The sequence below is a fragment of the Monodelphis domestica genome, chromosome X, assembly GCF_027887165.1.
Source record: "Monodelphis domestica isolate mMonDom1 chromosome X, mMonDom1.pri, whole genome shotgun sequence".
Lineage (NCBI taxonomy): Eukaryota > Metazoa > Chordata > Mammalia > Didelphimorphia > Didelphidae > Monodelphis > Monodelphis domestica.
This window is the reverse complement of record NC_077235.1, coordinates 29272430-29299096: the sequence shown is the minus strand read 5'-3', so window position 1 is coordinate 29299096 and position 26667 is coordinate 29272430. Positions and strand designations below refer to the sequence as shown.

The 26667-nt window shown below is 46.6% G+C and overlaps 1 long non-coding RNA gene and 22 other non-coding genes across 24 annotated transcripts; all 23 read left to right on the top strand.

Annotated features, from left to right (window-relative positions):
* Positions 1–688: 688 nt before the first annotated feature.
* Positions 689–25947, top strand: LOC130456097 (uncharacterized). 2 transcript variants are annotated; one of them, XR_008914415.1, is made up of 5 exons: positions 689–19054; positions 19161–19257; positions 20108–20208; positions 21093–21287; positions 21733–25947. It is a non-coding gene; the product is annotated as an uncharacterized LOC130456097 (long non-coding RNA). The 2 variants fall into 2 exon arrangements; XR_008914414.1 differs by having other exon boundaries at positions 689–19257.
* MIR7398A-1 (microRNA mir-7398a-1) lies at positions 1953–2011 on the top strand. The gene has a single exon (NR_127702.1). It is a non-coding gene; the product is annotated as a microRNA mir-7398a-1 (primary transcript).
* On the top strand, positions 2660–2720 carry MIR7398R (microRNA mir-7398r). Its single transcript, NR_127703.1, has one exon. It is a non-coding gene; the product is annotated as a microRNA mir-7398r (primary transcript).
* MIR7398N (microRNA mir-7398n) lies at positions 3317–3377 on the top strand. The gene has a single exon (NR_127704.1). It is a non-coding gene; the product is annotated as a microRNA mir-7398n (primary transcript).
* MIR7398K-1 (microRNA mir-7398k-1) lies at positions 3998–4058 on the top strand. Its single transcript, NR_127705.1, has one exon. It is a non-coding gene; the product is annotated as a microRNA mir-7398k-1 (primary transcript).
* MIR7398K-2 (microRNA mir-7398k-2) lies at positions 4662–4722 on the top strand. The gene has a single exon (NR_127706.1). It is a non-coding gene; the product is annotated as a microRNA mir-7398k-2 (primary transcript).
* On the top strand, positions 5320–5380 carry MIR7398O (microRNA mir-7398o). The gene has a single exon (NR_127707.1). It is a non-coding gene; the product is annotated as a microRNA mir-7398o (primary transcript).
* Positions 6009–6069, top strand: MIR7398L (microRNA mir-7398l). The gene has a single exon (NR_127708.1). It is a non-coding gene; the product is annotated as a microRNA mir-7398l (primary transcript).
* On the top strand, positions 6652–6710 carry MIR7398M (microRNA mir-7398m). The gene has a single exon (NR_127709.1). It is a non-coding gene; the product is annotated as a microRNA mir-7398m (primary transcript).
* On the top strand, positions 7246–7306 carry MIR7398C (microRNA mir-7398c). Its single transcript, NR_127710.1, has one exon. It is a non-coding gene; the product is annotated as a microRNA mir-7398c (primary transcript).
* MIR7398B (microRNA mir-7398b) lies at positions 7912–7972 on the top strand. Its single transcript, NR_127711.1, has one exon. It is a non-coding gene; the product is annotated as a microRNA mir-7398b (primary transcript).
* On the top strand, positions 8591–8651 carry MIR7398V (microRNA mir-7398v). The gene has a single exon (NR_163020.1). It is a non-coding gene; the product is annotated as a microRNA mir-7398v (primary transcript).
* On the top strand, positions 10902–10960 carry MIR7398A-2 (microRNA mir-7398a-2). The gene has a single exon (NR_127712.1). It is a non-coding gene; the product is annotated as a microRNA mir-7398a-2 (primary transcript).
* On the top strand, positions 11841–11899 carry MIR7398A-4 (microRNA mir-7398a-4). Its single transcript, NR_127714.1, has one exon. It is a non-coding gene; the product is annotated as a microRNA mir-7398a-4 (primary transcript).
* Positions 12641–12699, top strand: MIR7398A-3 (microRNA mir-7398a-3). The gene has a single exon (NR_127713.1). It is a non-coding gene; the product is annotated as a microRNA mir-7398a-3 (primary transcript).
* MIR7398A-5 (microRNA mir-7398a-5) lies at positions 13120–13178 on the top strand. The gene has a single exon (NR_127715.1). It is a non-coding gene; the product is annotated as a microRNA mir-7398a-5 (primary transcript).
* On the top strand, positions 13761–13823 carry MIR7398W (microRNA mir-7398w). The gene has a single exon (NR_163021.1). It is a non-coding gene; the product is annotated as a microRNA mir-7398w (primary transcript).
* Positions 15665–15725, top strand: MIR7398P (microRNA mir-7398p). The gene has a single exon (NR_127716.1). It is a non-coding gene; the product is annotated as a microRNA mir-7398p (primary transcript).
* MIR7398Q (microRNA mir-7398q) lies at positions 16239–16297 on the top strand. The gene has a single exon (NR_127717.1). It is a non-coding gene; the product is annotated as a microRNA mir-7398q (primary transcript).
* On the top strand, positions 16920–16978 carry MIR7398D (microRNA mir-7398d). The gene has a single exon (NR_127718.1). It is a non-coding gene; the product is annotated as a microRNA mir-7398d (primary transcript).
* MIR7398S (microRNA mir-7398s) lies at positions 17533–17587 on the top strand. Its single transcript, NR_127719.1, has one exon. It is a non-coding gene; the product is annotated as a microRNA mir-7398s (primary transcript).
* On the top strand, positions 20653–20710 carry MIR7398U (microRNA mir-7398u). Its single transcript, NR_127720.1, has one exon. It is a non-coding gene; the product is annotated as a microRNA mir-7398u (primary transcript).
* On the top strand, positions 25460–25518 carry MIR7398J (microRNA mir-7398j). The gene has a single exon (NR_127721.1). It is a non-coding gene; the product is annotated as a microRNA mir-7398j (primary transcript).
* Positions 25948–26667: the final 720 nt, after the last annotated feature.

The following is a 26667-nucleotide window of genomic DNA, read 5'->3' as shown; positions in this document are numbered from 1 at the left end:
CTCTTGCAGTCAGCCAGCTTGGACTTTGTGAGTGGATCTAGCCTGGGCCAGATCCTCCCTGGACCCTGGCCAACACTCCCCTGCCTGTTGTGAGTGGTAAGTTTCAGTCTGAAAGAGTTCCCTGGGCTTCGTGGAGGATAAATGTCTTGCCAGACTCACACGATTGATATGTGTGTGAGAGAGGACTTGAAGGAAGGTCCCTGTGACTCCAGTGTGAAGTCACCTTCCAGACTACTTGTAAAAACATTAACACAGATTTGAGGGGTTTGGGAAATGCAGAATATCAGAGCCTTAAGGTCCTGGGAATGCATGAGCTGGAAGTTTTCTTAGAGCTCTTCCTTTCTGAAGTCAGGATTTCCTGTTCTGTCCCTTTTGTGCCCTTATTCAGTCACTTGAGCCTCCAGGGGCCCACTAGTGTAGAAGGTGTTAAGAGTCTTTCCTGGTCACACAGTGACAGCATGTGTAAAATGGAGTTCACAGGACTCCATGCTAACTTGAGGTCAGAGCTGTGGGATAGAAGATGTCAGAGGAGTAAAAGGCCTTCCAGTAAAGAAGGTTAGAGCCAGGGGAGAAACCCTAAAATGAGGAATGATCAACCTGGAAGGTCTTAGACATCAAAAAAGGGTAGAACAAAATGTCACAGGTAGGAAGAAGGCATTATGGAATATGGAACACAAGTGGAAGAGACTTTGTGACATAGAGTATCTAATGTTAGAGCAGACACAAAGGAAGTAGACCAGGATATAGACTGTCAGTAGTGAGAGGAGGAATACGAGAATTTGGTACTTCAATTTTGGAGGACAGATTGTCAGAGCAAGTACAATAGAAAGGAGCGTCAGTAGCTGAGAATACAGAACAAAGGCTGTCAGAGGTGGGTAGGTGGGCCGGCCCTCAGAAGATAGCTCACAGGACTCTCAGAGTTGATAGGATGAGGCCTTAGAACATAGCACAAGGAGTATCAGACCCAGAAGGAACAGTAGAACAAGATGAGTCAGAGCCAGGAGGAAAAGAGATGAGAACTGATTATGAGACCCTTTGGGGGTGGGGGGTTAATATTGGAGAATGGGCTTACAGTAAGTGCATGTCTGGAGGGGCCCTGGGTTGGGGGATGAGAAAGGTGCCAAGGACAGGAGCCAAGGATCTTCCCTAGCAGACACAGGTCATTGTTAATGAACTTTGACTGTAAGGTAGCAGAACTGGCCACCCTGTGCTGGGAGATGGGCTACCTGGTGCCATTATTGGACTTTGGGGATTTACTGTATGCCCCATATTCTTTCCTCCTGTACTTTGGCCTCTAGGTGGTTGGCAGCATAGAGGTGGAGAAGATGCCATGTTCTCTCAGGTAATTGAATCCTCCCTTACAGTCCAGCATCTAGGGTCAGAGATGTCTTGAACTGGGCATGTGGCTGTGAGAAGGGCCAGGTTACTGGGTCCCAGAGGCAAAACAATACAAACTGTGTGAGGCAGGCCTGGGAGCCGAAGTTTCCCATCCATTCATTGAGGCATATTGTCTCTAGGAAGGCACATTAGAAGATTGACTTACAGGTCCCTGCAGCACGGAACATCAGAGGCAGGCAGGAATGCTAAAGAGAACATTACATGTGATGGTATCTTTTAGTCCTGGAAGGCCAAGACCTGAGGAGATACTATAACAGAAATCAGAGAAAATTGGAGGTTAGAGGGAGGGATTCCAGAATATGGAATATGGACTCATAATACATGCATGTCTGAAAGAATGTGTATACTTGATTTGAGGGGAGAGGCCAGGGCAGAAACCCCAAGTCTCCCTTGGGAAGCCCGCTGTGCTAGTTGGTGGTTTCAGGCTGTGCAGCAGCAAGATCAAGTCAATGCTATGAGTGGCCAACCTCAGTCTGGTGGCAGGATTTCTTGATCCCATCATCGGATTTAGGTTTCCTTCCTTTCTCCTATTGTTTGACCTCCAGGTGCCCAACTGTGTAGAGGCGAGAAAGATACCGTGTTGTGTCTTGGTAAATTTCTCGCCTTTCACAATTGAGCATCTAGGACTCTGCTACTGTCCCCCTGCCCCAGGAGACCATGGGGAACCCAGTCCTGAGCCAACCTGAAACACACGCACACACAGAGACAACTTGCGTCTTGGTAGTTAGAAGCTTTGAGAGTTCACTGCACTAGTACAGAGTGACTATCTCACAACTTGAAGGCAGGATTTCTCTGTCCACTGAGGCAGATGATTTTTCTGAAAAAGAATTAGAAGATAGATGTTAGACTATGAAAACACAGTGTCAGAGAGGGGGCACCTTTGTATACTTCAGAGTGTTAGATCTAATAGTCTCTTAGTGTTGAGATGGAGTATAAGGAGACCTAATTACAGAAATAAGTAACTATCAGAGTCTGGAAGGAAGGATTCTAGAACTTGGAATTGGACTTATATTATGCACCAATGTCTGAAGGAAACCTAATGCTAGATCTGAATGGGGAGCTCGGGTAAGAGCCACACATCTTCCTTAGGAGACTTTTAATACTGGTTAGTGGCTTCAGATTGTTTACCAGCAACAATGGGGATACCCATATTACTGACCACCATCAATATGAAGGCGACATTTCTGGTCCTATCGTTGAATTTAGATTTCTCCCTGTTCTCCATTTCCTTTATCCCATTCTTTGACTTCCAGGTGCCCAATTGTGTAGAGGCAAGAAATATGCTGTATTCACTCTTGGTATATTTCTCGCCTCTACCAATTGAGCATCTAGGACTCCGCATCTGTCCCCTGCATCAGGAGGGAGTGGGGTCCCCAGATCTGAGCACACCTAGACCCTGCTCTCCAATCGTGGGTTTAGTTTCTATCACAAGGTTATGTGGTGACTTTGTCTCTCTCTGGAAAGACTTAAAGCTGGGGTTTCCTGTTCACTGAGACTAATGGGTCTTTCTAAGGGAGCATTAAAAGATAGAATGTCAGACCCAGGAAACAAGTGTCCAAGAGGAGGCCCCTTAGAACACTGTAGAATGTTAGATATAGAGTTCTTTAGTCCTGGAATGTCACTGTCTGAGGAGATATAGTAACAGAGATCAGAGAATATCAGAGTCTAGAGAGAAGGATGCTAGAACATGCAACTTGGGCCTTGTAGTGAGTACATTTCTGAAGGCACCTTGGTGATGGATCTGAGTCCGGAGTCTAAGATAGGTGCCCCAGTTCTTTCTTGGGAAGTCCTTGATGCTGATGAGTGGCCTGAGGCTATGCACTCAGCTCAGCTAGGGGTACTAGCACCAATAGGTCCCATCATTGTACTTAGAATTTCCCTTTTCCATGCTCCTGAATTTGATCTCTGGGTGCTCGACTGTGTGGAGGTAAGGAACTATGCCGTTTTCTCTCTCCCGGTAAATCCTTGCCTCTCACAGTTGAGTGTCTAGGACTCTGCGACCTTCCCCTGACCCAAGAGGGAGGATAGGATCCCCAGAGCTGAGCCCACCTCACCCTGCATGCCACCCTGAGATTCATTTTCTAGGCCAAGGTCACAGTGATTCTCCATCTGTTTGAGGCAGGTCTCAGAGCCAGGGTTTGACATCCATTGAGGCATATTGTTTTTCCAAAAGGGCATTAGAACATGAAATGTTAGACCATGGGATCACAGAATGTCGGATAGGAGGCACTTGCAAACTCTTTAGAATGTTTGATTTGACATGATCCTTTAGTCTTGGAATGTCATTGTCTGAGGAGACATAATAAAAGATCAGAGAATACCAGAGTCTGGAAGGAGGGATGCTAGAATGTGGAGTTTGGACTGAAAGTAAGTACAGATGTCTGAAGTAACCCTCAGGGCAAGGGGCCACAGGTCTCCTGTAGGCTTGAGACTTTGATGCTGGTCAATAGCCTCAAGTTATTCAACAGTAACACTAAGGCTACCCCAATCGCCGGCTACCATTAAGTCTGAAGGCAGGATTTCTTGTCCCATCAGTGCACTTAGGAATTCCCTTCATCCCTTTCCCTCTCTCCTACTCTTCGACCTCCAGGTGCCCGACTGTGTGGAGGTAAGGAACTACGTCGTGTTCTCTCTTTCGGTAAATCCTTTCCTCTCACTGTTGGACATCTCGGATTCTGCGACTGTCCCCAGACCCTAACCCACCTACCCTCTTCATGTCACCAAGAGTTAAGTTTCTAGCCCGAGACCATATAGTGACTGTGTGTGTCTGAGTCAGGACTTAGAAGGCAGACTTAGAAGGCAGTTTCCTTTCTACTTTAGCATGCGGTCTTTCTGAAGGAGCATTAAAAGAGATGTTAGACTGTGAGAACATGAGGTGTCATACAGGAGGCATCTCTGATCACCTTAAAATATGAGATTTGATAGGGTCCTCTAGTACTTGTCAGAGGAGGCATAACAACAGGTGAGAAGAGAATATCAAAGTCTAGAGGGAGGAGTGATAGAACATGGAACATGGATTTATATCAAGTAGGAACCTTGGTGCTAGATCTGAGTGGAGATTCCAGGATACAAGCCACAGGTCTTCCTTGGGAGACCCTTGATCCTGGTTGACTGTGCAACAGTAAAACTTGGGGCACCACATCACCAGTCTCTCTGCCTCTGAAAGAAGGATTTCCAGTCCACCATCATCAGACTTAGGTTTTCCTCTCTTCCTCTCTTACCCATTTTCCTCTCTCCTGTTCTTTGACCTCCAGGTGCCCGACTGTGTGGAGGTAAGGAACTACGTCGTGTTCTATCTCTCGGTAAATCCTTGCCTCTCACTGTTGAGCATTTAGGACTCTGCGACGGTCCCCTGCATCGGCAGGGAATGGAGTCCCCAGACCTGAGCCCACCTGTACCCTGCATGCCACCCCCACCCCCCAGATCATGTTTCTAGCCCAAGCTTCTACTTTGATCCTCTGTCTGAGGCTGGACTTAGAGCTGACATTTCCTGACATATGCCTCCATTGAAGCATATGGCATTTCCAAAGGAGTATTAGAAGATAGAATGATAGACTGTATGAACACAGAGGGTCAGACAGGAGGTACCTTAAAGCTCCTTCAAATATTAGATGCAAAAGGAACCTTTAGTCCTGGAATGTCGTGGTCTAAGGAGACATAATTACAGAGGTTAGAGAATACCAGAGCCTGGAGGAACAGATACGGTGAACAGTCTTATGCTGAGTGTGCGTCTGAAGGAACCCTAGTGCTAGATCTGAGTGGGGAGTATGAGGGAGGGACCTGATGCTGGGTCTAGAAAAATTCCTATCACTGTCTACCTTCAGCCCAAAAGCAGGATTTCCGGTCCACCATCATTGGAGTTAGGTTTTCCTTTCTTGCCCGTTTTCCTCTCTCCTGTTCTTTGACATCCAGGTGCCCGACTGTGTGGAGGTAAGGAACTACGCCGTTTTCTCTCTGCCGGTAAATCCTTGCCTCTCACTTTTGGGCATCTAGGACTCTGCAACTGGCCCCTGCATCAGCGGGGAGTGGAGTCCCCAGACCTGAGCCCACCTAACCCCCTGCATGTCACCAGGAGTTTAAGTTCTTAGTGCCAGGTCATGCAGTAAATATTCGTCTTGCTGAGGTCCAAGTTTTCCTTTCCAGGGAGACATTGTTTTTCTGAAGGAGCATCAGAAATGAGAATGTTCAGTTATAAGGACTCAGAGTGTCAGATCGGAGACACCTCAGATCACCTTCGAATGTTAGGTAAGATCCTTCAGTGCCCAAATGTCATTGTCTGAGGAGACATAATAACAGAGATGAAAGAATATCTGAATCTGGAGGGAAGGGTGATAGACAATGGACCTTGGGCTTATAGTAAGTGCGTGTCTAAGGGGGCCCTGCTGCTATATCTGAGCTGGGGGTCCAGGGAAAGGGCCACAGGTCTCCCTTAGGTTCCCTTCTCTCAGGGGATACTGATGGGTGTCCTGATGCTTTGCAACCACACCAGGACTTCCCCATTCCTGGTCACCCTTGGTCTGAAGTCAGGATTTCTAGTTCCTTCACTAGACTTGAGTTTCTCCCTGTTATTCATTTTGCTTTTTCCTATCCTTTAACCTCCAGGTGCCCGATTGTGTAGAGGTAAGAAATATGCTGTGTTCTCGCTTGGTATATTTCTTGCCTCTACCAATTGAGCATCTAGGACTTCGCAGCTGTCCCCTGCATCAGGAGGGAGTGGGGTCCCCAGGCCTGAGCCAGCATATGCTCAGGTTACAGGCCACTCCCAGGTTAAGATTCTAGGGTAAGGTCACACAATGCCTGTGCTTCTGTCTGACACAAGCCTAGAAGAACATTTTCCTATTGACTGTGAATATTGTCTTTTTGAAGAAGCATTAGAACATAGACCATTGAGCGTCAAAGAGGATGTGCCTTAGAGTGTTGGATCTGATAGGGACCTTTAGCGCTGGAACATCTTTTGAGACAGTCATAACAGAAATGAGGGAATATCAGTCAGGAAAGAAGCTTACTAGAACATGGAACTTGGGCTTATATCAAGTGCATGTCTGAAGGAACTCTTGGTGCTGTGTCGGGGGATTATACAGGGGCCATAGGTTTTCCTTAGGAGGCCTTGGATGCCTTAGGCTGTGAGGCAGCATGTCAAGGGGTACCTCTATCTTACTCTGAAGGCAGCATTTCTTGCCCTATCTTGGGACAATGACTTTACTCTTTTCCCCATTGTCCTCTTTCCTGTTCTTTGATCTCCAGGTGCCCGACTGTGTAGAGGTAAGAAATATGCTGTGTTCTCGCTTGGTATATTTCTTGCCTCTACCAATTGAGCGTCTAGGACTCTACTACTGTCCCCTGCATCGAGAGAGTAGGGTTCCACACCTGAGCCCATCTACACATTGGCAGGTCACCCTTGGTTAGGTGTTTAGCTTCAGACTACAGAGTGGCCATGTTGACTGTCTGAGGCAGACCTGGAAGCCAGGGTTTCCTATTCACTGAGGGACTAGTAGAAAATTGAATGTTAGACCATGAGAACACAGACAGCATCGAAGAGGGTGCACTTTAGAATGCTGGATCTCATGGGGTCCTTTAGTGATTTCTGTGGAGAATGTCTGTGGAGACAGTCAGTCATAACAGTGGTCAGGGAATAACAGAGTCTGGAGGGAAGGACGATATAACATGGACCTTGGCCTTGTGTATGGGAAATATAAATGTCTGAAGGAACTTGGGATGCTAGTGAGTGGCCTGAGGCTCAATAACATTAATGCCATCACTCTGAAGGTGGCATTTCTATTCAAATCATTGGACTTAAAGGTTTATACCTTTTCTTTAAACCTGTTATTTGACTTCCAGTTGCCCAACTGTGTAGAGGCAGGGAAATATGCTGTGTTTTCTCTTTCGGTAAATCCTTGTTTCTCACAGTTGAGCCTCTTGGACTCATCCTCTGTGCCCTGGCTAAAAATGGAGTAAGGTTCTTAGTCATGAGCCCACCTGTGGCCTGCATCCCACCCACAAATCAGGCTTTTAGCTCTAGGTCACACAGTGACAAGAGTGAGGCAGGATTTGGCATCACTCCTGTCTTTGTGCCATATGGCATTTCCCAAAGGAGCATCCAAAGATAGAATGTTAGCCCTTGGGAACACAGTGTTGGAGAGGAAGCACCTATGGGTGTTTGATCTGATGGTGCTGCCATGTCATTGTTTGAGCAGACATAACAACAGATCAGAGAATGTCAGAGTTTAGAAGGAGAAATGCTAGACTGCTGAACATGGGCTCACAGGAAGTATGTGTCTGTAGGAAACCTGATGCATGGTCTGACAGAGAGCACTGGGCAGAGGCCATAGGTTTTCTCTAGGATGCCCTGGATACCAGTCATTGAACCAGGCTATCCAACAGCAACACTAGAGGAAACTCTATCAGTGGACTCCCTCAATCTGAAGTCTGCATTTCTGATCTTATTGTTGGATTTAGGTTTCTTCTTTTCCCCTCTTTTTCTTTCTTTGATCCTTTAACCTCCAGGTTCCCAACTGTGTAGAGATGGGAAATATGCTGTGTTTTCTCTTCTGGTAAATTTCTTGCCTCTCACAGTTGAGCATCTAGGACTTTTCTACCATCCCCTGCCTCAGGAGAGAGGAAGGTCCCCGGACCTGAGTGCACTTACCCTTCATGCCACCCAGAGGTGACATGTTTCTAGGGCAAGGGCACACAGTGACTAGTTGTCTGTCTGAGAGAGGACTTAGAGCCAGGCTTTCCCGTGTATTTGAAGCATTTTGTCTTTCTGAAGGAGCATCAGATCACAGGATGTTAGTCCTTGGAGCACGGAATGTCAGACAGGAGGCTCATTAGACTATTAGATCTGATAGGGTTCTTTAGTGTTGGAAATATCATTGTCTAAGGAGACTTGATAATAGAGATCGAAGAATATCAGGGTCTGAAGGAAGGGCTGTGAGAAGATAGACCTTGGAGATGGTATCACCTGTGTATGGCTGAAGAAACCTCGGTGCTCTGTCTGAGTGGGGAGTGCAGGGCATGGGTCCCAAGTTTCCTTAGGAGGCCCTCGATGCTGGTTAGTGGTCTCAGGCTATGCGGCAGCAATGCTAAGAGGCACCCCCATCAACCACTCTGAAGACAGAATATCTGCTCAGATCACTTGGCTTACATTTTCCCCTATTCTTGTCTTCCATTCTTTGCCCTCCAGGTGCTCATCTGTGTAGAGGTGGGAAAATATGCCGTGTTTTCTTTCTAGGTAAATCCTTACCTCTCGCAGTTGAGTGTCTGGGCCTCTTCTACTGTCCCCTCCATTAGGAGGGGGTGGGGTTCTCACACCTAAGACAGTCTACAGCTTCCATGGGGTTAGTTCCCAGTACGGAGTCACACAGCACCTCTATGTCTGTCTCAGGGAGCACTGGGAGCCAGTTTCTCAGCCATCGAAGCACACAAATGTTGTAAAGGAACATTAGTTAGAAGGTAGACTATTAAACCATGAGAACACAAGGTGTACTCAGAAGGCCTTAGAATGGCAGGGTGGATGGACTTCTTTAGTGCTACCATGTCATTTTCTGAATATCTCAATCTGGATAGAGGGATGATGGCAGGTGAAATTCTATTTTGGAGCAAGTGTATGTCTGAAGGAGCCCTAGTCCTAGATTTGAGTGGAGATTCTGGGGCAGGGACCACAGAGCTCCCCTTGGAGTCCCTTAATGCTAAATTACCGACTTCAAATTGTAAAGCAGCATCACCAGTGTATTTTGACCACTGGACACTCTCAGGCTGATGACAGGATTTCTGGTTCCATCATTGGAGTCAGTTTCCCCTGGTTCTTCTTTTCCTTTCTCCTATTCTATTTGATCTCCAGAAGGAAGGACAACGTGTTTCCTCTCTCATTAACTATATTGCCTCTTATAATTGAACATCTAGGACTCTACTACCATCAGGAGGAAGTGGCTCCTTAGCCCTACACCCTGAAGGACACCCAGAGGTCAAATTTCCAGCCCAAGATCACACATTGCCTACTTTTGTGTACTTGGATCCAGGGTTGTCTCTCCATTGTGAAATATTGTCTTTCAGAAGGCATATGCTGCAGGAACAGAATGTCAGGTAAGAGAAATATTAGAGCATTTGATAATATTGGATCCCATGGGTTCCTTTAGTTCTAGACTATCATTGTCTGAAAAGTTAGCCTACTAACCTGGGACTGTGAAATAGCAGAACTGGACTTCCCCATCCACTGGCCACCATCAGAGTGGAAGCAGAATCTCTGATTCCATTACTGTCCTTGGATCATCTTTTCCTTCCTCTACTTCTTTAACCACTAGATACTCCAGTGGCATAGAATTAGGGAAGATACTGTTTTCTTTTGGTTAATTTCTTGATTCTTATCATTGAGCATCTAGGATTCTGCTGCTGTCCTCTGCTGCCAGAGAGGGTATAAACCCACAGTGATTGGGTGCTGCTCTGAGGCAGGACTTCAAGCCGGAATGTCCCAGCCAGAAAAGCATTATTATTTATCCTTTATTTCGAAGAGGACCAGTAACAGCATCAGGTGATGTTTTGACTTGCATATGAATTGTATTTAAATGAGGCAATATTGAACAAAGCCTACAGCCTCTCTTTCTCTTCCAGGGTCATCAAAGACCTGTGGCTGGACAAGAGTCAGGACTACTGGCAGTGACCCAGGATGCAGTGGATGGCCTTGGTGTCTTGGATGTCTGACCAAGCTCTAAGCACTTCACAGTAGCTGCTTCAGCCTCCTTCATGGCCGTTGGAACAAATTGTTTTCATCCATCCATACCACTGGGGAGAGTCCTCAAATACTTGGGGTAGACACCCCCAATTCACAGTTGGGTTTGTGGCACATCAGTTACTCTCCACCCGATTTAACCCATCTGCTAAGATGGTTTTACTGGGGTGTGGCTGCTGCAAGTGCTACAGCTTCTTGGAGCCACAGATGAGACAGGTGGACCCAAAAATGGTTGAGCAGCCTTGAAAAGGGCTCAGAAAAGCTCCCATCAAAAAGAGGTGCTAGTCTTCCCCCAGAATACCCATACACACCCAAGGGAGCACACATTCTTTCTAATGGTATTTCAAAAGATAAAATGTTAGATTGTGAGAACACAGAGCATCAAACAGGAGACATCTGATATATCACCCTCTAATGTTCAGTTTAAGTCCTTAAGTGCTGGAATGTCATTGTCTGAAGAGATATCATAACACCGAATAGAAAGTATTAGAAAGGAGAGAGAGAGAGAGAGAGAGAGAGAGAGAGAGAGAGAGAGAGAGAGAGAGAGAGAGAGAGAGAGAGAGAGAGAGAGTTGCTGGAACTTGGAACTTGTGGCTTATATGGTAAGTGCAAATGTGTAAGGGAGCCTTGGTGATAGGTCTGTGTGGAAAGAGCAGGGCAGGAATGTCGCATCTCCCCGAGTCAGTCTGAAGGCAAGATTACCAGTCTCATTACTGAACATAGGGTTCTGTTTTGCCCCTGTATTTTTCTCCCCTTCTTTGACTTCCAGGTGCCCGACTGTGTAGAGGCGAGAAATATGCTGTGTTGTATCTTGGTAAATTTCTCGCCTTTCACAATTGAGCATCTAGGACTCTGCTGCCATCCCCTGCCCCAGGAGGGAATGTGGACCCTAGGCCTGAGCCTAGGTGCACCACAGACACCAGACATATACACACACTCTCTCTCTGTCTCTCTCTTTCTCTTTCTCTCTATCTCTGTCTGTCTCTTTCTCTCTCTGTCTCTCTGTCTCTCTCTGTCTCTCTGTCTCTGTCTCTCTCTGTCTCTCTGTCTGTCTCTCTCTGACTCTCTGTCTCTGTCTCTGTCTGTCTCTGTCTGTCTCTGTCTCTCTCTCTCTCTCTCTCTCTCTCTCTCTCTCTCTCTCTCTCTCTCTCTCTCTCTCTCTCGTTAGTGTTTGAGAGCCAACTGGATAATTCAAGAAATTAATTATGTAGCATAGGGTCACAGGGTGACTCTGTTGGTCTGAGGGACTTGAAGTCAGGGTTTCCCAACAAGGGAGGCATATGATCTTTCTGAAGGAGTATTACAAGATGATTGTCAGACAAGAGGAGCCTTAGATCACTTTATAATATTCAATCTGATAGGACACTCTAAGTGCTAGAATGTCATTGGCTAAAGCAACATATTAACATAGATCAGAGAATAGTATAGGTGCAAAGGGAGAATTATAGAATTTAGGCTTATTTGGTAAGAGCAAATATCTGATGGAAACTTGGTGACAAATCTGTGTTGAAAGACCAGGGTAGGAACCCTGGGTCTCTCTTAGAAGGCCCTTGGTGCTCATTAGTGACCTCAGGTTGTACAACAGCAACATTAGAGATGGCCCTGCCACTAGCTGTCCTCAGTCCGAAAACAATATTGCTGCTCCCCTCTTTAGACACAGGGCTTCACATTTGCCCCCTTTTTCTTTTTCCCATTCTTTGATCTCCAGGTGCCCGACTGTGTAGAGGTGAGAAAGATACCGTGTTGTGTCTTGGTAAATTTCTCGCCTTTCACAATTGAGCATCTAGGACTCTGCTACTGTCCCCCTGCCCCAGGAGACCATGGGGAATCCAGGATGGGCATAGGTATGCCTCACATGCTAGACACACACACACACACACATTCATTCTCTCTCTGTCTCTGTCCTAGCCTTTTTGTCTTTCTGTCTGTGTGTCTTTCTCCCCTCCCTCCTCTGTTTCCTCTCTCTCACACCTTTCTTTGTTAGTGTCTTTGAGTCAACTGGACAATTTGAGAAGTTCTTTAAGTACTTTAGTGGGTCACACAATGTTTCTGTGTCAGTTGAGACAGGACTTGAAGCCAAGGGTTCCTATTCAGAGAGGCACATGGGCTTCCTGAAGGCTCATTAGAAGGTAGAACATTAAATCATGAAAACACAGGCGCCTTAGATCACTTTAAAATATTTGATTTGATATAGGGTCCTCTAGGTGCTAGCATGTCATCGTTTGAAGCAACATAGTAACATAGACCAGAGAATATTATCAGAGGTGAAAAGAAGGGATACTAGAACTTGGACTTATATATGGTAAGTGCAAATGTCTGAGGGAACCTTGGTGATAGATCTGTGTGGAAAGACCAGGGCGAGAGCCCCAGGATGCTCATTAGAGCCTCAGGTTATGCAACAACAATACTAGGGGTGGCCCTCTGTGAAGGCAGGATGATTGCTCCCCTCTTTGGACACAGGGCTTCACCTTTGCTCCTTTTATCTTTCTCCCCTTCTTTGACTTCCAGGTGCCCAACTGTGTAGAGGCGAGAAATATGCTGTGTTGTATCTTGGTAAATTTCTCGCCTTTCACAATTGAGCATCTAGGACTCTGCTGCCATCCCCTGCCCCAGGAGGGAATGTGGACCCCAGGTGGGCATAGGTACACCTCACACACCAGATGCACATGTAGACATTCTCTCTTCCTCCCTCCCATCCCTCTCTTCCTTCCTCGTTAGTATCTTTGAGAGTTAAGTAGGCCTTTTGAGAAGTTCTTTAAGTAGCATAGGGTCCCACAGTGTCTTTGTGGCAGTCCAAGAAAGGACTCTAAGTTCAAACTTCCTGTCCAGAGGCACAGGATCTTTCTAAAGGATCATTAGAAGATGAAATGTTAGACCGTAAGATCACAGTGTCAGACGAGAGGTGCCTTAGATCATTGCTCCCCTCATTAGACATGGTGTTCTTTCTACCTTTGTCCTCTTTCGTTTTCCCCTTCTTTGACCTCCAGGTGCCCGACTGTGTAGAGGCGAGAAATATGCCGTGTTGTGTCTTGGTAAATTTCTCGCCTTTCACAATTGAGCATCTAGGACTGCTGCTACTGTCCCCCTGCCCCAAGAAGGATGAGGGCCCCTAGGTCTGTGTCTAGCTGTTCCCTGAATATGTATAGACGCCATGCCCATCGGTTGTGAATGATTGTGAGAGGTAACTGACCTCTCTGAAAAGTCCAATGCCAAGTCACACAGTGACCCTGGCTGTGTGATACAAGACTCAGAGCCTGGGTTTCCTATGCCCTGAGGCATATGCATTTCTGAGGGAGCATCGTTGAATACCTTAAAATAGTAAGTCTCATAGTGTTCTTTATGCTTGGGATGCTCTTGTCTGTGGAGACATAATAACAAAGGTGAGAATTATTAGAAGTCTGCAGGAGGGATGCTGCAACTTGAAACCTTGGCAAATGGCTAAAGGAACCTTTGTGCTAGTTATATGTGGAGAATCCCAGGGCAGGAACCTCTAGTCTTCCTTAGAAGACCTTGATGCTGGGTCAGGGCCTGAGGCTACGTAGCAACAAATGTAGGATGCCCTTATCACTGGCCTCCTCACTGGACATTAGTTTCTCTCCTTTCATTTGTCCTGTTCTTTGATGGCCAGGTGCCCAACTGTGTAGAGCCAAGAAATACGTCGTGTTTTCTCTCTCTCGGTAAATTTCTTGCCTCTCTCATTTGAGCATCTAGGACTGTGCATCTGTCCCCTATACCGGGAGGGAGGTGGGAGCCCCAGATCTGAGCCCATCTACCCCCTGCATGCCTCCAAGAACCTTAGTTTCTAGTACAGGGCTCCATGGTGACTCTGTGTCTGTCTGAAAAAGGCTTCTGTAGCCAAGTTTCCTATCTACTGAGGCATACGATGTCCCTGAGGGAGCATTAGAACATCAGCTTAGACCATGAGAACACAAAGAGTCAAAGTGGAGGCATTTTGTGGTTTCTTCTCCATTTTGAAAGAGGACCAATGACGTCACAAAGTGATGTCTTGACTTGCTTTTGTGAATTGAATTTAAGCAAGCTGAAGTTGCACAAAGTCATCAGCCTCACTCTCTTCCAGAGTCATCAAAGTCTGGTGGCAAGACAAAAGTCAGGATGACAGTTGATGGCCCAGGATGCACTGGATGGACCTTGGCATCTTCGATCTCTGATCAAACTCCAAACACTCCATAGTATCTGCTTTTACCATCTTCACAGCTGTTGGAACAGATCATTCTCATCTGCCCCTTCCACCAGGGGAATTCTTCTCATACTTAGGGTAGACATCCCTCTAACTCCCTGATGGGCTGGAGGCCTGTTGGTTATCCTCAACCTAGTTTAGCCCATCTTCCAAGACATTTTTCCTGGGGTGTGGCCACTGCCATGCTACAGCTTCTTGGAGCCACAGGTGAGAGTTGGGTGACAAGAGGACCTCAAAGGTGTATGAGAAGCCCTGAAAAGGGCTCAACAAGCCTTCACACCAGAAGTGCTGGTCCCCAGTACACTCTAGTGGCACCTTAGAATACCATAGAATGTTAGATTTAATTGGGGTCTTTAGTCATTTGAACGTCTTTATCTAAGAAAACATAATTACAAAGGTCAGAAAATGAGGGTCTGGAGGGAGAGTTGCTGGAACGTGGAATTTGGACTGGGAAAAAGTCCAAATGTCTGAATCCCTAGATCACTGACCACTGTCGATTTGGAGACAGCATTTCCAGACCCATCACTAAATTCAGCCTTTCTGGTCTTCTTCATTTTCCTTTGGCCTCTAGGTACCTGACTATAACAGCAGAAAAGATGCTATGTTGCATCTGGGTAAATTTCTCACTATTCATAGTTGAATATCTAGGACTCTGCTGCTGTCTCCTACCCAGGAGAGAGTGAGAGTCTTAGGGGTAAGTCTAAGTACGCCAGATTTCACACACATGCACACGTACATACATGCATACACACATCCATTTTTGAATGGAAAGAAAAACATATGCACATGTGCCTGCATACATGCCCTCTGACCTTCCCTCATTATTTTGAATATTGTCTGTACCATTTGAGAAGTTGAGATACAAGTATACAGTAGGCCTGTGCCTGTCTGCCAGGTTTTCCTATTCAAGGAAGCATAAGGCCTTTCTTACTGAGCACTAAAAGTTATCACTTTAAACCATGAGAACCCAATGTCAGATGGGGGCACTTCAGATTGCATTAGAGCATCAGATCTGATAGGATCTGTCAGTCTGAGGAGATGTAATAACAGAGATCAGAGGACAGAGAGGGATGCTAGAATGTGCGACTTGAGCCTACAAGTTTAGTAAGTACTTTTCTGATGGAACTGGTGCTGGATCTGAGTCTGGAGTCTTAGACGGGTGCCACAGTTCTTCAGGAAACCCCGGGTAAGTGGCCTGATGCTATACACCAACACAACTATGGGTACCACCCATCACTTAGCCACCCTCACTCTGAAGGCAGGATTTTTCATCCCATCATTGAGCTTAGGATTTCCTTTCTCCCTTTTCCATGTTCCTGTTCTTTGATCTCCAGGTGCCCGACTGTGTGGAGGCAAGGAACTATGCCGTTTTGTCTCTCTCGGTAAATCCTTGCGTCTCACAGTTGAGTGTCTAGGACTTTGCGACTGTCCCCTGCCCCAAAAGGGAGGATAGGGTCCATAGAGCTGAGCCCACCCCACCCTGCATGCCAGCAAGCATTAAGATTGGTGACATAGTGACTTTTTTGACCCCTTATCTTCCACTTTAGAAGCAATACTGTGTATTGGTTCTAAGGCAGAAGAGTGATAAGGAGTAGGCAATGGGGGTTAAGTGACTTGCCCAGGGTCACACAGCTAGGAAGTGAGTATAGGAGGGATAGTTGAACACGCAACCTGAGTAGAGTAATGTGTGAAGGATCCATGGTGTGAGATCTGAGCAGCATGTCCCTGGGAGAGGTGGCTCCTGGGTCTTCCTTTGGAGCTCCTTAGTGCTAATTAATAGCCTCAGGTTGTGAAACAGCCATGCTGCAGTTGCTTAATCCCATTGCTGGCCACTGGCAGTCTAGAAGCTGGATTTCTGGTCTGGGTCTGTTGTTGGCCTTTGCTTTCTTCCTGTTCTTTGACCTCCAGGTACTTGACTGTGTAGAGGCGTGAAAGGTGCTGTGTTCTCTCTCAGCAAATTTCTTGCCTTTTGCAGCTGAGCATCTAGGCCTCTACTACTGTTGGGAGGGGATGGCGACCCTAGGTATTAGCCTAGACACATTGCATGTGCACATACACCCTCACACATACATGTGTACTCATCTGTTCACATAGCCCATGACTTTTCTTTATGAGAAACTGAGAATTGGCTAGGACATTTGAGAAGTTACTTAGCTAACAGTCACATAGTGATTCTTTATCTGAGGCAGGACTTAAAGCAAGCATTTCCTATTTACTGAGGCAGGCATACCGTTTTTCTAAAGGAGCATTTGAAGATAGAACATTAGACCCTGAGAACACAGTGTCCCACAGAAGACACCTATGAACACTTTAAGATGTTTGATCTTCTAGAGGCCTTTCATCCTGAAATATCACAGGATAAGAGGTGGAACCCCCTCCAGTTCATATTAAGGGCATGTGTGACACACCCATGTGGGCCAGAGGAGGCCTTTGATGCTAGTCAGTGGCCTCAACTGGATAACAGTCACACTAGAGGTGAACCTCATCACTGGCCATGCTCATTCTGAAAGCAGCATATCCAGTCCTATCATCATCAGAGTTCTTTCCCCCTGATCCCACTCTTCATTTGTCCTGTTCTTTGACCTCCAGATGCCCGACTGTGTAGAAGCAGGAAAATATGCCGTGTTTTATCTTGGTAAATCCTTGCTTCTCACCGTTGAGTGTCTAGGACTCTGCGACTGTCCCCTTGGTTAGGGGGGGGGGGGAGTGGGGTCCTCAGTCCCATGCCCTAAAGGACACCAGGAGGTTAAGTTTCGAAGGCAGCGTCACACAGTGACCATGTCTGTGAGGCAGCAACTTGGAGCCAGGGTTTCCCATCCCTGAGGCTTACTTAATGTCTCTCAACATGGGCATTAGAACGTAGCATGTTTGTTAATCCTTAGAACACAGAATGGCCACACTGGAGGGAACTTAGAGCACAGAATGGTACAGAGTAGTAAAGCTGGAAGTTTCCTCCATTCTTAAAATAGTAGCATCTTGAAATGTTGTACAAGAATTTCAGAGTCTGGAGGGACACAGTTTCTAGAACATGGAATTACGTGCAAGTATGTGTGTGTCAAGCCCAGAGATCTTCCTTGGTGCTTCTTAGTGGCCTTCAGCTGTGAAGAATCATGACTAGGGTCACTGCACCCCTGGCCAACATATGTCTGCAGAGTTAGCCTTGCCCTTTCTTTTCCTTCCTGGGACATTATGTCCTCCGGGTGCCCGGCAGTGTAGAGAATGGTGAGTATGCTGTTCTCTATCAGGTAATTCACCCTTCTCTCACTATCTGGCATCTAGGGTTCTACTACACCAGCCTGAGAAGGGCACGGAAACCCTAAGCCATAGCACATCTGTATGTCATACACATCCCTTGTGCCCTGGCTATAAGTAACAGTTGTAAAAAGTGTCTTGGACCATGGAGATGATCAAAGTGGCTTTCCCATTCACTGTTACTATGTAGCCAATAGGACTCCAAGCAAGATCCAGCTGACTCCAAGTTTGGATCTCAAGGCATTAGGCTTGAGAATAGAACTTGGAACAGAAATTACCAGAGTGAGAAAGAGCCCAACAACGGAGGATCACCAGGAAAGAAGATCTCCGAACAAGGAACGATTGACCTAAAAGGGTAACAGATGTAAAAAGACATAGCCTGAAAGAACATTGGAACTTGGAGTTCCATGTGTCATCCCCAGGTGGCACTGTTTCATTTCAGCTGTCAGAGATTGGCAAGTTGACCCTGGTACATTCAATACTAGCAGAAGCAGTCTCTGGAACTTAGGGAGCCTGGGGGTTTCAGAGGCAAGCGGGCCAAGAGTAGAAAACGTCAGAGATCATCTAGAGAACTTTCAAACATAGGTTAAAGATGACCTGTGCCAAAAGGAAAGTAGCAACAGCAGAATGGAATAGAGAATATGCAAGCCAGAGTGACAAGGTAAAGAGAGAGGGAACCAGTACAGAAGAGTCAATGGGCCCAGGTCAGAATGGCCCTTGGAATAGAGAACACAGTTTCAGAGCCCACCTGAATGAATTTGAATTCTCAATCCTAAGGGTCTGGGATGCATGGGGGGGGGGACTTAGAGTATGCTGTAGGGATTTTCAGAACCCAAACAGTAGAAATGTGGCCCAGCTGAGAAGGTAGGCCTTTAGAGTACAGAACACAGTTGTTTAGAGATGGGAAAGAAGGAACTTAGACCATGGGACACAGTGTTAGAAGCGGGACAGAGATCCTCGAACCCGAAGCCTGGGCTTGGTGTAAGTAAGTGCATGTCTGAAATAATCCTGGAGGTGTATCTAAGAGGGGAGCCAGGGTGGGAGAGAGACTAACAGGAAGATTGGAGGGCTCTCCTCTGGGTGTGCCAAATCTTCCTCAGTGGCCTCAGGTCCTTTAGCAATATTACTAATGCTCGATCAGACTCCCCATCCCACCACACTCCATGGCTGGCCGATCCTACAACTTAGATTTCCCCACTAGGGGTTATCCCCCTCTTTCCTTCCTCTTGCTCTTTCTCCTCTATGTGTTCGGCATTGTTGGGTGGCAAGGAGACAATGGGAGCAGGGTGAAGCTTCTGTAACAGGTGGGTAGGTAGCTTTCTTGTCTCTCACTGTCGAGCATCTAGGCCTCCACTACTAGACAGTCTGAGGAAGGACCCTGGACCCAAGACACTGAGCCTCAGCACATCTTGGCCCTGCACACTGCCCCAATGACCCTTGGCTGGAAGTTGGCTTTTTTGACTTGCCCAGAACACTGACACGTAAGTGCCTTGTCCCTCTCACCTAGTTAGCATTCCTGCCTCATTCCTGGCCTAGGGTACCTGCTTTCTTAACTGACTTTTTCATCTCTCACTGTTGAGCCTCCAGAACTCTGTTCCTGGCCCCAGCCTGAGGAGGAAGATGGGCCCTGGGCCTGAGTACTACACATGGACAGTGCACGGTGCCCCTGACCCCTGGCTTTAAGGTACATTCTTAGACTTGCTTGGTCCCTTTGAGATGTTAAATGACTTGCCCAGGATCACACAGTCAGCAGGGCTCAGAGTCAGACCTTGGAACTAAGTTGTTTTTTTAATTATTAAAATGTAATCTTTTCTTTAAAAAAAATATTCAGTACTAGGGTTACATGATTTGTGTTCACTCCCTCCCCTCTTCTGGAGCTGACAAGCAATTCTACTGGGAAACTAAGGCTTCATGACTGCAAGGCCAGAAGGAATATTAGAACATGAGAGAGTTGAGGGTCCTTGGAACACAATGTCAGAGCCCTAAGGGTCCCAAGAATGGGAAAGTGAAAGCTGGAAGGGCCTTAGAACATAGCATGGCAGGCCTGGAAACCCCATCATGCACCATGTATCAGAGACAGAAGGGAGTTTAGAACACAAAATGCAAGATTCCCTTCAGGTGTGTCAGGCCAAAGGGGCATAACAGAAGGCCCAGGGAGTCAATGTGTACATGGAAGGATCAGAGACCACAATTCCATGCTGCGTGGGCATGTCTGGAGGAACCCTGGAGCTGGATCTGAGAGGGGAGTTCAGGTCAGGAGCAAGCAAGGATCTTCTCTGGGAGGCCCTGATCCTCTCTGGTGGCTTCTGGTCATGCAGCAGCAGCAGCAGCAACAACAGCATTAGCTCACCACACACACACTAGCAGCCCTCCGAATTTCCTTTCCCAGTTTGCCTTTGGTTTCCTCCTCTCCCGACTCCCTTCCTCTCCACCTTATACACACCTGGTTCTTGGTGGTTGTGGAGTGGGGCAGTGAGGCAGCAGTGGTGGTGAGGCTTTGGTTCACCACCAGGTAATTGTCCTGTCTCTCTCAGTCAGGCAGCTTGAACGTTGTGCCTAGACCCAACCTGAAGAGTGATCAGAGTCCCTGGAACTCAGCATGGCTGGCCACTGCACATCAACCTTGCCATTCTAGGTAAGTTATAGTGTGAGGGAGTTGCCTGGGCCACTGGGAATGTAACCTATTTGCCTAGAGTCACTCCAGTTTTATGTTTTAGAGGTAGGAGTTAAAACCAGGTCCCTGGGCTTCAGAGGCCATGTGGTGATTAATTCTGCAGGGTTACCTTGGTCAGTATAGGCTGGACAGGAAGCAGACTATAAAACTCAGAATGTCAGAGCCTGGGAGGAGAGGATGGTAGCAAGTGGCCATCTGAAGGAGCCCCGGGGTTGTGGTTGGCAGAGCCAAGCCTCTTCTCTGGGAGGTCCTGATCCTTTACAGTGGCCTCAGACTGTGCAGTAGTGGCAGTATTAGGGTCATCCCACCATTGGAAGACACTCTCTGTGCAGACAAGATATCTAGTCCCATCAGCAGACTTGTGCTTCTTCCTTCTTCCCATACTTTGACAACCAGATGCCTGACCTCGTAGAGACAAGAAAGTTACTGTAATCTGTCAGGTAATTTTCTTATCTCTCGAAGTCAGGCATCTAGGACTTGGCTACTGCTTCCTGCCTAAGGATGATGGCCAGACCTCAGGCCTGAATCCCACCCTGGATCCTGCACAGCATTTCCACCACTTGGCCATTGACAAGGAGGCAAGACTCAAAGCTAGGTGTGCCTGTCCCAGGAGCAGGGCTCAATCACCCAGGCAATGCTGCCTCATGCATTAGAGCCTGAAACATCAGGCCTAGAAGGATGCTTGGAGCACTGGAGGTTAAAGACAAAAAAGGATTGTAGAAAACCAAGTGACAGGTGGAAGGAAGGCTTTGGGAACCCTTTATTTTTAAGCATAATATCCAATCCTATGACCAGTCTGAAGTTTTCTCTTTGAACCTGTACTGTCTTTCCTGACTTTTTTCCAGGTACCCTGCTGTATGGAGGGGGCCAAGGTTACTAGGTAACCCTCCCTACTCTCACAGTGGAACATCTCAGACTTTTCTGCTGGCCCCAGCCCAAGGAGGAACTCAACCTTCATCCAGAAGTCCTGAAGAGATGCCAGAGTCAGAAGCAGTGGCACATCCCAATTCCTCTCCTATGACTGTTCCAACAAAGATCAGGTAAGTGCTCCAATCCAAGCAGGAATTGGGATATCCAAAGAGAACCCTCCGAGGTCCATTTTTCTAGCCTAAGTCACCAGAGATAGCCATGGGTTTCTAGGCATTGGGCACCTGATCCACCCAGGAAAGGTCATGACTTTTTTTCCTGTGGTCTTGTGTACCTGGACAAGGAGGGGGGTTGAGGTTACCCTGCAGATGGGACCTGTAAGAAGGTACCAAACAAGGAGCAGGAAGAAGAACCATCTGATGGTTTCTTTTCATTCTAACTGAGCTTGCCCCAGGGGAAGGAGTTTGGATCCAGTGTGTGTGACTCTGACCCTGAATTGGGGCTGTGGATTTAACCCAAGGACCAGGACTGCAATTTGCAGTAGAGTAGCCTGGGCAAGGGACTCAAACCAATGAGGAGCCTTCAGTTTTGTTGCTTTTCACTTGTCTTTTTGTCCAGATCTCTAATAAGGGGTGAGTCTAGAAGCAATCTCCTGGAATGCCAATTGGCACAAATCTGCAGTTCCATCTACCAGAAGAAAACCTGGGTCAGGACTTCCAAAGCACAGACCAGAAGGCTGTAATCAGACTCTGCCTTAGACCCTATTGCTTCAGGGCTTGTTGAAAGTTTAGGCGTTCCTAGCCTGAGATCTTTGAAGAATGTACTGCTCCCTACCTAGAGAAAGTAACAGCTGGAGCCCAAAGAATAAAGATAGAACCCTCCAAGGCACCACTATTCCTTCTGGAAGTCCACAGAGCCTGGCCCAATATTACATCCTAATTTGAGAAGGAAAGTTGGAAGAAAGAGTAACAACAAGACACCCACAGTGAAGAGGTGTTTGGAAGTCAAGGAAATCCAGAATACAGAACTAGAAGAAAAGAATAACTCCAAGAGGCTACAAGCAAAGGGACAGGGAAGTCAAAAAGTCATAAAAATTAAAGGAAAAGAACAGTAAGCTGTTTTCTTCAGGAAGGAGAACAGTAAAATATTAGCTGATTTGATTTCTTTTAAAAGAAGAAGAAGAGGTGACCAGTTTCCAGGATGAAAACGAAAGACTCAAAAGAAATGAGGAAATAAAGGAAATGACTATTTACCCAAGTGTGCTCATAAAACCAACTATTAAATGAATTGGAAACTTGAAAAATATGAAATTCCTAGATTAGTGCAATAAGAAAAGTAGAGAATTTCAATAAACCAATATGAGAAAAAATAATTGAATAGATCATTAATTCCCAAAGGAATTCCCACAGGCCCACATGCATTTATGGACCAGTAAAAGAAAACCTTATCTAATATTACATGAACTGTTTGCATTGACAGAAACAGAAGGTATGCAAGCAAATTCCATCCATGATAGAAAGGAGACCATGACCAAAAAAGATGTGAATCGATTCTTTAATGAACATTGATCCAAAATGTTTAAATAAAATTAGCAAAGAGGCTGTAGCAACATATCAAAAAGATTCTATTTTATGACCTGGTTGGATTTATATCAGGAATATAGATTTGGCTCAATATTGAAAAGATAATGGATATAATAGGCCATACTAGACTACCAAGAATCATGTCATGTCAATAGATGCAGAATACAGTGCCTCATTTCCCTAAATTATTGTCTCAGTTTGAGAGTTTACTTGTGCCACCAAGAAATTGCCACTTCCCATGATCATAGCGAGCTCCAAAGGCTGGACTTAAAGACATATCTTCAGGGATCCAAGGCCACTTCTCTATGCTGTGGCACCACACATGAGAAATGTTAGAGTATAGAATGTCAAGGTTGGAAGTACCAGCTGAATGTAGATTCTCAGAACTAATAGCAACCTAAAGTCAGAAATAGAAGGCCTTCAGATAAAGAACGTGAGAGTCTGCAAATATAACAATGCAGAATATAGTATCATTATTTGGAAAGCTCGATAGAGCTTAAAGGAAGAATAGAGCACAGCTTGTGGCAGGTGAGTGTGAGGAACCTTAAAATCATAAAATAGAATCAGAGTTCTTAAAGTTGGATGTTAGCACAGACAGCATAGATTGCAGAAGCCAAAGAACTTGGAATGTTTAACTGAAAGTATCACAGGGACCTTAGAACACGTGGTAGTCAGAGGGATCTTAGAACATAGGACACAGTGTCAGGGACTAGAGGAGAGACTTGGGAATCTAGAATTCTGAGGGTCTAAGCTAAACAGTAGAAAACTTTGAGTGTACAACACATCAGAAGCAGAAGAATAGAAATGTGTTTCAGAGCTGAGAATGTCTGCTATAGAACAGGGTAGAGAGGGTATTGGAGGCAATTGGGTTGGGCTTCAGAAGATAACACAAAGAGTGGCAGATCTGGGGAGGGGGGAACAACTGGAACACGACACCTGAGTATTTGAGTCAGGAGGGAAGGATATTTCAGCATGGAACTCGGTATCAGATTCCGGAGGGAATGACCCCCAAACTTGGAGCTTGGACTTATAGCAGGTATGTGCCTGAAGAAATCCTAGGGCCAGGGTTGGAGTGGGCAACCTGGCGCTCCCTCGGAGGCCTATCTTGTCATTAGGGGCCTCGGGTCATACGGTGGGATTTGTATAGGCTGTCCACCACCAGCAGCAGCTCTGAATGTAGGATGTCCTGTCTCAGCCTCAGGTTTCCCTCTTTCTCTCACTTCTTGAATTTTGGTCTTTGTCTCCCAGGTGCCTGGCAATACAGAGTGAGGGAACATGTTATAGTCTGGTCATTTTCCCAACTCTTAAGAGTTGGGTATCCAGAACTATGCTACTGTCCCACCACCCAAAGGGGACACCAGGTTTGAGATGTCTGAACCCCGATCACCACACGTACAATTAGACTGTTAAAAGCACTGAGATTTGCCACGGCCTCTAAGAGTTTCAGTGACCAGGCAGAAGTTAAAGCCGGCTTTTCTTGCTTGGTTGCCTGTATCCCAATTCACCAACAGATTCTCAAAAAAAATATTAGACCAGAATAGCATGTCCAGAAGAACTGTTAAAACAGTATCGGAGAGAGGGGAGATGGAGTAGAAACATGAAGACAGCTCTAAGGACCCATTATGTTTGGGATAGTAGAGGCTCACAGAACTTGGCCATACAGTAAATGCATGTTTGAAGAAACGCTATAGTCTAATCTAAGTGGGGAAGCTTGTTCAGGCATCAGGGATCTTGTGTAAATGCAGAGAGCATTTAATAATTGCTTACTGCGCTCAGAACTGTGCTAAGATACAAAGCAAGGTGGCGTCTGCTCTCGAGGAGCATATATTTGAATAGGGGAAGATGACACAGATGGAAGGTTTCAGCTACAAATTAGATGACGAAGTCTCTTGATCCTTAGTATACGGCGATGAAGCACATGTTAATGCTTCATTAATGTCATGCCCACTGATATATGAGTTTCTAATATTGAACTATTTGGTAGTGCCAAGGCTTTTGGCGACAAGAACTTTCCTCTCTGGGTCCTCAGTAGCTGTGGCAGCAGGACCCATGGCCAGGCCACCTTTCCCCAGGTGCTGCTTCCTGGATGGTAGCTGATGGCACTGCACTGGAAGTATGGCTATCCCAAGGCTCTTTAGCTCTGGCCTTGAGCTCAAACCAAGGGGTCTGAGAGGAGATGGTAGTCAGAGTGGCAATAGGTAGTCTAACTTGCCTGGCACATGCTGCCTCCCATTTCTCCCTCCAAGGGTCCTTCCTACTTCAGCCAGGTTGGTTTGCCTGCTCTGTCTGGCAGCTGGTGGGGAATCTGCTTCCACAGATGACACTGTCAAGGTCTAGGCAGAAGTAGGAATGATGGTCTTGGAGGTGGTGCTATTCCCAGGGCACCTACATTTATCTGCTTATCAGTGGCAAAGGGTCAGCAGTTGTTGGTGCTGGTGATAAAAAGAGTGGGCCCCTGCTCCATAAGAAATTCTTCCTTCAATAATGGCTGTAGGGGCCAGGTTGGAAACAGTTCTGGTGGTTTGAGGGTACTGGTATTCCCAGAGCTCTTCAACACATGGTACTAGGCTGTCTCCATCAGGTTATGAGGGGAGATGGCCAAGGTGGTAATGGCGGGGTTGCTGGTGGTGGTTTGATTTACCTGGAACTTGTTGCCTCTTGTCTTTAGAGTGCTTTGCCCCCTGTTTAGAGAGAAGATTTCCTGTCTCACCACTTGATTTGTTTTCAGCCTGAAATCCCTTGGTCTCCTCCAGGTGCCCCACTGTGTAGAGGGGAGTGAGGGTACCACGCACTATCGGGTAACCTTTTCTACTCTCACAGTGGAGCATCTTGGACTCCTCTCCTGGATCCAGCCTGAGGAAGGACTCTGAGCTCGAGCTCCCTTGGACACTGTAGCCAGCACCCCCAGGCCACATTGTTGTAAGTTACCATCTTTGAGAGTTACCTGGGGCCACTGAAGAGGCTGAGTGATTCCTGTGGTTCACACAGTATGTGTCAAGTGACCCCAGCTAGTGGGAGCTCAAGGCCAAGTGTCCCTCTGCTGTGCTGTGTGGTGCCTTAAACAAGGGCCTCTGAAATGTAGAATGTCTGAGGTGGAAGGGCCTTGGAATCCTGAGCACCCTGGGCAGAAGGAGCCTAGCACATTGAATGTCACATCCGGTAAGGCCTTGGAGTAAAGAAGGGAGACTCTGAGGGCATGTGAGAAGACAGACTAGAGACTTGGTGCATGAAGAGCAGGTCAGTGCTGGGAGGGAGGGAGATGGGGAAGTGCCTTATGCTATTGAGCAGAAATGGTAGGGCTGATGGAATAAAACCTAGAATATCAAGGCTGGGAGTGAGGGTCCTTACAACCAGAGAGAGTGCTGGAGGTGGGAGAAACTTTAAAACATAGAACACAGGGACTTAGAACAACTGAGATGGGAGTGATGGACCTTCAAAAACACAGCCCAGAGGACATTAGGACTTCAAGCCCAGAATGGAATTCTAGACTGGGAGAGATTCCAGAATACAGGGCTTTGACTTGTAAGCAAGTGCATGTCTAAAGAAAAGAGTGCTGGGAAATGGACGGTGTGGGTTGAGGGCAGAGGAGCTTCTGATCTCTTGGAAGAGTCCCTTACTGGCTATGGTAATCTCAAACTGTGTGACAGCAGCCACATCCCTAGGGTTCTTACACTCCTACATTCCTGCACTGGCCATTTGTTTTCTTTTTGGTCTTTGGCCTTCAGACACCCAGGAGTCTTGAGACTCAAAAACCGTGTCAGGTAATTTATCCACCTCTTACAGATGAGCATATGAGACCTACTACTTCCTCACCTCAGGAGGGAATAGGGTCATACTCTCTCTCTCTCTCTCTCTCTCTCTCTCTCTCTCTCTCTCTCTCTCTCTCTCTCTCTCTCTCTCTCTCTCTCTCACTCTCTCTCCCCCTCTCCCTCTCCCTCTCCCTCTTCCTCTCCCTCTCCCTCTCCCTCTC